We start from the raw sequence: 10,863 nt of genomic DNA, 5'->3' as shown, positions 1-10,863 counted from the left end.
AGTGCAGCCGCTTTCCCGTGGATGCAGCTTGACATCGTAAGCCCCTTCCGTTCTGTGAAACTGGGACAGAACCCCCAAACACCGTGATGTGTGGAGTCTTACGGTGGTCACTCACCCCTCTGCCTCAGAACATCTTAAGTGACATTCAGACATCAATTTATTCTGAACACGTGTTACCCGGAAGAACTCAGCAAAGTTTTGGGAGGCAGACAATGATAGGTTACGAAACCCTTGCACTCTGAAGTCAGGGAGCAGACACATATTTAACTATGACATTGGTGTTGGAGATGAATATTAAGACAGCTCTTCTGGACAGTGAATGTACACGCAGCCCAAACCTGGGAACAATCCAGATGTCCCCTCATGGGTGAGCAGTGAAGCAAACTGTGGGACATTCATGCCATGGAACACTCAGTGATAGCATGGAGCAGGGTATTGATCTAAATACTGCCTTAGACAGATATCTAGGAACTTCTGCTAATGAAAAAAATACAGCCTCAAAAGGTTATGTACTGTATGATTGCATTTACATAGCATTCTTGAAATGACAGAATTGTAAAGAGGAAGGACAGGTTAGTGGTTGCAAGGCATTGGAGGTTCCTGAGAAAAAACTCGCCCCAGCTAGAGAGGCAGTCAGAGGACTGCAGGGGGGACACATGAAAACTGGGAGCTAGAGACTCCCCTGCATCTTTGCTCATTATGTTTGCCTGCTCTATAATTTTCTTAGGGGATGTGGGGATGAATTGGACATGGGTATATAGAAAACTCATCAATTAAAAATAAATACAGCCCTGGCTGGCGTAGCTCAATGGATTGAGTGCGGGCTGTGAACCAGGCATCGCAGGTTCGATTCCCAGTCAGGGCACATGCCTAGGTTGCAGGCCACAACCCCCAGCAACCACACATTGATGTTTCTCTCTCTCTCTCCCTCCCTTCCCTCTCTAAAAATAAATAAATAAAATCTTAAAAAAATAAAGATAAAGACAGTTATGAACATCCCTCCCAAAAGGTAAAGGTTTTGAAGAAATTAGATCTGATATATATACTTGGATCTACATATAAATAATATTTACATAGTCATAATACTACAAACACTGAATATTGATGTAAATAATTTGCTGTAATTATATTGTGTTAATGAGATTAAAGAAGTGTCTGAATAAATAGTAAGGGGGAAAAGCAGACTTTTAAGAGAACTAAATCTTTGTCTTTCATAGTAGAAAGACAATAAGTGATATCAATATTAAAAAGTTATGATACAGCAATATAAGCATGTTACTAGTTAATAGGATGTTAAAAACTTTAAGAAACAACCATAAAAGACTTGAAAGTTATATTCCCTAAGAAGGAGAAAGCCAGGTTTGGTTTTGGCTTAAAAATTGTCTAATATTATTTTAATCTTAAACCAACAGAATTATTAAATTTAAAATTCTGAACAGGTATTACTAGGTAAGTATAAAGTAATCATTTAAGTGTATAACTTTGAAATCACTGATGGCAATTCTACAATCTAGATAAAAGAAATACTCAGTGATGTAAACACAAGTGTATTGAGATGCCCCTCAAAGAGGTAATAATAAAGATTGGAAATAGTCTAATATCCATAAACAAGGAAAAGAGGAAATAAATTCTGGCACATTCAAAACTTTGTAAAACATGAAACCGGTAAGATGTCTTCCAAGAACATTAATAGCTAGAAAATTCACACATTTTATTATTGCTGTGGAAGGAAAAGCAAGGTATAAATGACAGAAAACTAGAGTAAACACAAGTGTGATATAACTATGCAAATATGTATAAACAGAGGAAAAAGATTTAAAGGAAATAAATAACATTCTAATAGTTGCCAAGTCTGATGTTGATTTTTTTTCTATATTCTTTTCTAACTTTAAATTTTTTTTTCAAATTTCCAAATGTATTTGTTCTGTAATCTGAAAAACAAAAATTCAGTCTTCAAACACTGATCAGTTAATTGTCCTTGATAAGTTTAGAGTACAGGATCTGCACTCATACCAGTCTGATGTGGTGCTGTTCTGACTAGCAAGCACACAAGAAGCATTTCTCATTCTTATTCCTGAAGCAGGGGCAGCCAGCAGATGCTCAGGGAATGTTTGTTAAGCCCAATCCAGAAGCCCTGCTGTGTACAGATGCCTTAAAACCCATGTGGTTAGCGTCACAGCTCCCAGAATTACAATCCTTTGTGTAAATACAACCATGGAACGCCCAACATGTCCTTCCTATAAAGGGGGCATTGTCGTCTATGCTATAGAGCTAAAAGCTTTGCCTCACATGCTTTTAAAATATAGTTTACAAATTAGATAGACTTACTCATTTGTGGCGAAGCTTTTGAGCAGCTTCTGATCAGACTGCCTAATAACCACACAGGAAATTGTTTGGGCAGTGTGTTAATTTGCTGATCGTGTATAACATCGATTGTGTGTGATAGAGCAAGACAAGTTTGAATACTAAAAAGCTGCAGGAAATATATAATCAGAAAGAAGTGACAGCACACTTGACCTACTCTAGAACAAAGCAATTAACATCAAGTTTGCTGAAAGGTACACACGGGTCCAACTGGGAAACATGATCTATTTTCAAAACTTAAGTCAAGCACCATGACAGCTCTTTCAATTTTCGAGTCAGAATTATGCTTTGGTTGGCTTAAATGAAGTGTCTACATATTTGGTAATTATGGTGGCTGGCACACAAAGTCAGATATGATACCATTCAAGAACAAAGTCCGTGCCAGATCTCCTGATTTAGCATCAGTCTTCAAATGTGACTGGGAAATGAGTGAAAACGGTTGAACTTTCTGCCCCTTCACCCACAGCACACCTATCTGTGTGCATTTTGCATGACGTATTGCTCTAAAAAGTTTCTTTTTTGTGTCAATATCAGTGAATCTGACTTTGTAAGACAAATGCATTCTTATGGCCATTTGAGTTCTATAAATTGAGGCAAGCTTTCTCCCAACTCAAATTATCATGTCAGAGAAACATCCCGCAGGATACAAATGTTCATCCCCAAATCTTTGCAAAAGCAAAATTAAGCAAATATTTGCCTATATGCACCAAATGTTGTGAGAGGCGATGTCATTTGAATATAATAATTAATATTAACATGTCTTGCAGGTTTGAATGTCAAGTCTGCCACTTCCTAAATTTTGCAAACTCAGGACATTTATATAACTTCTAAGTAGGACAACATAACATCATCCAGAAGTAGACTTCTTGACTGAGGACACCGTTGCCAGCTGAGATGATGGGCATAACTCAAGACTATCCCCCCCCAAAAAAAACACGCCAAATAGTTCTCTGACTTCTATGCCTGTCTCTTTTCCCATGAATTGGCACAGTATCCCGAAAAGCGAGGGGTGGGTGTTAGAGATGATGGCAAAGCACCCATCAGAGTATAGGCATGCAGCCGTCTCTCAAGGACCAGTCACTCACTCTAATTCTTTTTCTCGGCCCAAATCAAAGAGTTTACAAATGAGAAGGGGAAACATTTCTGCTTGACCTACAAGTTTCTGAGGGTTTTTGTGTCATATTCCTCTCTGCTTTACCAGATGCATTTCTATCACATCCCACCAACATCCCAAACATGCATACTCATGCTGACAACCCCCCCACACATATTCTAGATCATATAATAAATAGGATCTGGATTTACTGGATTTCTCACTTTTTTAGAATAAAAGAAGCCTTTTTATGAACTTATGCCTATGTGTATAATGCATCCTCTGCCTGGATGCATTGTATCCAATTTCCTTGTCTTTATCTAGCAGTCTCTTTTTTAATTTCAAGAACTAGCTCAAATCTAACTTCCTCTCTGAGATTTGTCTATCAGCGTTCATCTTTTATTTAACAAAGTACCCCCCAAACTGAGGAGCTCACTGGGCTCATTATTCTGTGGATCAGCAATCTGGGTGGGGCTCAGCTAGATGCCTGGCTCACCCGTGTGTCTGCAGCTGGCTGCAGGGCCAGCTGGGGCCAGCTGGTCCAGGATGGCTCAGTTATAATCTGAATGGTTCTCACCCTCCAGCAGGTCAGGCTGGGCTGTACAAAGGGGAACCCGGTAAGATGCTGTGAAATTGTAGGGGAGGAAAAAGTTTTCTTCTACCGACTTAGGGTCCATAGCTGGGTATGAAAACTAAATTGATGAAGATGTATTGAAAAAGGAAAGCATCCAAGTTTATTAAAAGTAAGTTTTGCATGACACAGGGGCCTTCAGAAAGAAATGAAGACCCAGAGAAACAGTCATTAGACCTGTGTACTTTATGCTAGGAGTGACAAAGAGTGGACAGTCATGGAAGAATATGATCAGTTAAGGAGTATGAGGGAACTACCGTAAACGAGGGGAAACTTAGGAAGAACTGTTTGTCAGGATTCTTCTCGATGTCCCTTTGTCTTAGGAGATAAGGGTGCTCCTTTTCTCTGAGCATACCTCTCCTCTAAAAGCTTATGGCCTGTTTCAGGGGGGAAATATCCAACATGCCAAGGTGTCATACTTTGGGGTAGCGTGTCTTGAACCCATCAAAGCAAGTGCTGTGGGAAAGGCCACTTAGGGCCCGAGTCCAAACCTGACACCACGCAACTTCTGCCGCCCTCTACTGGCCAGAGCAAGGGGCAAGGCCAGCCTCAGGTCCAGGAGCAAACTAAAGGCACCACCTCTTGATGGGAGGAGCTGCAAAGTCACTTCACAAAGGATGTGGGTACAGGGATGAGTGAAAAATTGGAGTCATTGATGTCATCAGTCTGTTCGATCTGCATTAACTCTTCTAGAATGAGTTAGTAAACTTACTCTATATTTTCCCTAGTATTTACCCCACCCTGCCTATATTTTTAATCTACTATGTGCTTCTAAAAACACATGCCTCTGTTTGTTTAGTTTGGCAATAATGCATGAAAGTGTATTGTAAATATTATATCGTACATATTAAATTAATAAACTGACTATATGTTAATAGGTAAAGTACACATATACCTAATAAAAATCATGATGTCGATATTTCTGCCCAGTGGCGGGAATTCATTTTTAGTTTAAACTCGAAAAGTATATTCATCAAAAAGTATATTCATTCCATGATGATAATAATAGCCTTAGGTTGACCCATATAAAATTCTTAATATTCAACCATTTGACCTACCAAAAAAAGGCAAACTTTGTAGTTTAACCTAATAACAATGAAGCAGTATAATTATTTTTCAAGTATCAATGAGCTTGAGAAACTAAACAGTATTTATTTTAGGTAGCACAAGTGAGGGACTCAGCAAAGTAAGAAACAGACATGTTGCCCTGGCTGGTGTAGCTCAGTGGATTGAGCGCGGGCTGCGAACCAAAGCATTGCAGGTTCGATTCCCAGTCAGGGCACATGCCTGGGTTGCAGGCCACAGCCCCCAGCAACCGCACATTGATGTTTCTCTCTCTCTCTTTCTCCCTCCCTTCCCTCTCTAAAAATGAATAAATAAAATCTTAAAAAAAAAAGAAACAGACATGTTACAGAACTTCTTTGTAGGGAGTAAACCTTAGGATTAAAACAGCATTGATAATGATCCTGGAAATATGTTGAGAGTGTTTAAAATTCATGGGTTCTATCCTAGTACCCTTTATAGACCAGTGGCTAGAGAGAACGTGAAGAAGTTGATGGGCAAATGGTTGCAGTAACAAGGGGGTAAGATGTTGTCTGCAACATTTCTGACAGAATCAAACCTGGTCTTAGCATTTGTCTACTAAGAACCATGTGCTACACTGGACTAGTGAACAAAACGTGCTCAGAGAGTGATAAGGAGACAGGAATTAATTATGCAAAGGAAAATGCATGATCATGATGACTAAGAACTGGCCAAAAGTTGAGCTAATAAATACAAGCACAGCCTGCAGCATACTGTGACAATTCTGGGGGTGTCTTTCCAAAGAACTATCTACTCGTGATTCTTAAGATGAGTAGAATTTGAGAAGTTAGACCAGAGAGACTTGGACCATGGTTGATTCCGCTGTGGCTTGAGTAGGGATTGCATACTCAGAGTGGCGTTCCTTCAGAGTTCTGTGTGATGATAACTAACATGTATTTACTGCATATTCTGTGCCAGTAAATTTGCTATGTGCTCTGTAGACATTATCTTGTTTAATTCTCCCCAAAACTGTAGGAGTAAGTAGAGATAGCAGTACCTTTACTTATTACATCTGAAGGAAATTGATGCTTAGAATCCTTGAATAATTTGCTCAAAGCACCATAGTAAGAAATTGGCGAAAATCAAGATGTAAACCAGAGTGTGGCTTCTTAGCTATTTAACTTATCAATGTGTTTTAAAGCTTATTTCTGGCCAATTACTTTATAGAAATAAAAGAAAAACCATTGGTTTTGCTTTTGGTTTTAAATTTGTGTTTTACTTCTGCATAAAAGACCCTGGTTCATCTTTGTATCTTGAACAATTCAAAGACAGTATTCTAAACACCGCAGGTGTCTCATGAATAGTTTTAGCTAAATCTGTACCCTGAAGCGTCAGTTGGCAAGCTGTGGCCCACAGGTCAAATCCATCCAGCCCACTGCCTGCCGTGTGAGTGGTTTCATATGAATACAGGCAAGTGTGCTCCTTCAGCTACTGCTATGACTGCTTTTCCAAACCGGCAGAATGGAGTAGTTGCCACAGAGGCAACAAGGCTGGTGAAACCTACAATATGTACTTTGGCCCTTTATAGACCAAGTTTGCAGAACCCCATTTTAAAGGCAAAGAAAGAAATAAAACACATGTAAACTCCAGAAAACTGACTTATTGAGTAGTTCTCATCCTTACATTTATTTGAAAACTCTCAGAAATTAGAAATGTCAGTGTCTAAAGTGGGTATGTCTACTAAGTACAATTACTTCGTTGATCCACTATTTCAAGTATCATACTTATTTTCATTAACACAAACAACATCACAGGTTTCATGTTTTCTTTTATTTACTTTTAGTATCTATAATTTTATTAGAGGTACTTTACTTGCTTTATTGCCTTTAATCCTTATAAGACACAGTGGGTAGAGATTATCATCCTAACTTCATTAACAAGGAAAGTCAAAGACATCTGTCACCGTCTCCTTGGAGGAACTGGGATCTGAACACAGCCATTTTTGGTCTCCAAACCCCGAATTCTGTTTTCCCACTGTAGTTCCAACCCATTTTCATGTGGCAAAACCATCTTGATTAACTGCTTGTGAACACAGAGTGCCCTTTATGTTAAAATATCAGCAATCATTTCTCATTGTTATTGAGGAAATCAGAACATCCCATTAGCGCTTGAAAAATGTCAAGCCCTGGGAGGTTGGATGAGTGGCACTCCCACTCATGCAGTGATTACAGGAAAGGCAGCAGTCCTGCACTTGCAGGCATTATTGCTTAACATTCCTCCGGCATAGTCTGTAACCTCAGCATCACAGAAGCTTGGGGTTGGACAGTTTCTTGAAGATCATTTTATCCAACCCTCGAACAGAGGTTTGAATTTCCCCTCAGTTTCTCAGGGGATTTGGCAATTGGGTTCACACCAATGATGCCTTTTGTCAGGTCCAGATACTGTGATAGGCAAAATAATGTGCTTCACCCCATTTAATCTCCACAGCTCTTCTGGGAGATTGGTATTAATGTAACAAGATAAAGAAAGTTGGGCTCACTGAGATCAAGTCATTTGCCCAAGGTCACGCAACTGATAAGTAGTGAAATTAAGATTCAGAGCCACACTGTCCCACACTAAAAACCATCCTCCGGCCTGTTGATCACACCCCACCAGCAGCCCAACAAGACTGAGATATTCATGGGCCCCATAGCAAGGCCCGTTGTAGACTCTGCAAGACAGTGAAATCACAGGGGTGACAGTGGTTAACACGTTGGTGGCGGGTGACAGAGAATGCATTTGCCATTAAAGCACATGTACATGGGGGAAGAACTAATAAAAGTCATAAACGAACTTGAAATTCTTCAGCTATGAGTTTATTACAGATAAATAACCAACCATCCCTCTCCGGCCAGGTGTTTAACAGAAAAAAAAAAAAAACAACCAACATTCATGACTCTGGGCAAAACCAGCCAGCCACATTGTAACCACAGTTCAACAACCTCACAGCTTGGGCAAGGACACCGATTCTTTCAGGTCTCTGCTAGTGACCACACTGGCATCCTGTACCCACCTCATACTCCCTTATGTGGGTCATGAAATATTATTAGACACTACATTTTTTTAAGAGATTTGCTGCTACACCAGTTCAACACCTTCAAGAGAGCCTGCCTCCACTCCTTCCCCGCCCCCACACAAACATACTCACACACAACTCCGTTCTCTATCACTCCAGTACAGCCTTTCCTACGTGACGGGCCTTGGGCAACAGCGGAATAGCACCGTACCTAAAGCCTTGAGCATGGGGGGTTTAAGGAAGTGAGCAAATGAGCAAGAGCAAAAGCAAAACAGAGGCTGGGTAAAAAATAAACAATTGTGACAGTTCCTACAAACTCACATTAAATGGGCACTGTGCTAAACGCTGTGCATCCATGTACTACATGCCGTGACGTTGTGAAATTGCACTTTTACCGTCCTCATTTCAGATGGGAAAAGTGAGCCTTAGGATTAGCTGTTCAAGTTCACAGCAAGCAAAGGCGCGGATCTTACAAACACTTGTGAGAAAGAAATCACCAAAATAAAGGAGGTTAAATTGAAACATGCACAAACGTATGCATACATAGGAGGGGGAACCCTCCCAAAACTGGGATTATCTTTTGGAGGTTGGGCCCCTTGTAGCATAAGCTTCCCCCACTAAGTGAGTGTTCTGGGAACCCATCTGTAGGAGTGTACCCATCTGTAGCTGGTGTTGCTGTGAGAGGCAGTGAGAGGCTTCAGAGAATTCTTCTGGATGACTCTTTCAACGTGTTTGCCCATTTCATGATGGAAGATTTAGGAGCGCACCTGCCCACACCACACTGAGTGTTCAGCAATTTTTGACCCAAAACAGCATGACCCCCATACCCTACCCTCCCTATTCACCCGATCTCACCCTGAGTGACCTTTTTGTTGTTGTTATTTTCCTGGACAAAAAACGTCCTCAAAGGGAAATGTTTCGCCGACGTGGAGGAGGTGAAACAAAAATGGCACAAGCACTAAAAGGTGTCAAAATCGATGAGTTCAAAAACTGTCTTGAGCAGTGGAAAAAACATCTCAATAGGCATAGTGCATCAAATGGAGAGTTCTTTGAAGGTGACTGAAGGTTAAACATTTTAAGAATAAATACACAATTTTGAATAAACAAATTCAAAATTTGGGTTTTTGGGGCACCCCCTTTGTACACACACACTCACCCATACACATGCAGGTCAGAGTCTCCGAGTACCAGACAGCTTCCTTCTGCAGTCTTGCAAATAAATCACACTCTCAGAGAAACCCCAGAGTCTCCTAGTTCATTTCTGACGCCTCCCCCACCTTTCTTGCATGAGCTTTGGTCTGGTTGTGGGAGTCCCTGTTCCTCTCCATTTGCAGAGTCTCCTGGTCCCACTTTATCCTTTGATTTGCTTCTGCCCAGACCCCAAGCCCGCCCTCATCTCTGCCTCCCTCCAGCTGCACTTCTGTGCCTTCCCCTCACACCTGACGACGCCAACTTAACACACTAACTCAGGGCTTCTTGAACTCGTTTGAAAGACACCAACTAATGTCAAGGTCTCTGAGTGTGGCTTGCTTCATTTTGGGCTTCAGATAATAGCGCCTGCACCAGGGATTTTGGGGGTGGACTACAGGTGGCAAATGTAGGTTGTAGGCAGCGAATAACAACTGTCTACTCTGAAAATCACAAGCAGGGTGCTTCCACCTCATGTAAGGTTATGCTGTACTTTGTTAGGAAAACCTTAGGTTTTGTTTTCCATTGGATGTGGTCATTCAGGACCTGATTTTATAGCCTTGACTATTCATCGAGTCAAAATTACTGTGGCTGCATTTTTTGTAAAGGCTGAATAATTTTATTGCCCTCGATGAGATTGGTCGCCGAGGAAGCTGAGGCAATGATGAAAATAATTAAATCATGTGCTTCAGGGCACAAAGCAATCAAATACCGATGAATAGAAAGAAATGTCGCATTCCTGTCTGATTCTTTCAACCTCCTTCTAGCACCCCTACCACCCACCAGAAGCTGACACTGGATGAGGAGATGAAGCCACTGTGCCTCTCACCAGTAGCTCCCTAAGCCGTGGGTGCTGCAGCCAAACAGGATCTGATTCCGGCGGCCAAAGGATGCAGCTGTGCCAGAGACAAGCTTTATTTCTTTGGCCCCCTTCCTCCTTCAGTGGACTGCGTGAGGACTCCTAGTAGCATTATTTATTATAATTAATTGTTGCACTTCACTGATCAAAAGCTGCTTCCAAGGACAAATACAGTCCCTGGAACTCATGAATCTTGACATTACAAGCCCCATAAACCTTCAATGAGGAAAGGCCGACGTGTGTGCATTAGTGCCCTTGGTGCACTTGCGCGGGCACCGCTGCCTGCGCAAAGAGCAGCGCCAATGTCCAGCCATTGTAAATTTGGGGACTTTGGATATCTCCTCTTGCCTTTGGAGCCCCCGCCCACAAGCAAATAGTGCTTCTGTGCCTTAAGCTGTGGCTGCCCCCCACAAAGCAAATACTGCTTCTGTGCCTTAAGCTCTGGCTGCCTCCACCCACAGCCTTTCACTGAAAGTCATTCTGGGAAATGCAACACATGCTGCATTTGGCTCATTTCTAGACGGTGAAAAAGAGCAAACTTTGCCCCCGCATGACATCCAATGGGCTGTGGTACGAGCTAAACCATTAAGATGTCATGATATATGAAAGCGTTAGGAAATTCTGTTTGGATATTCAATGTTTTCCTTATA

Source organism: Phyllostomus hastatus, unplaced genomic scaffold, assembly GCF_019186645.2.
Source record: "Phyllostomus hastatus isolate PE091 unplaced genomic scaffold, TTU_PhHast_1.1 phas_contig_196, whole genome shotgun sequence".
Taxonomy (NCBI): Eukaryota; Metazoa; Chordata; class Mammalia; order Chiroptera; family Phyllostomidae; genus Phyllostomus; species Phyllostomus hastatus.
This window is presented reverse-complemented; position numbering follows the sequence as displayed.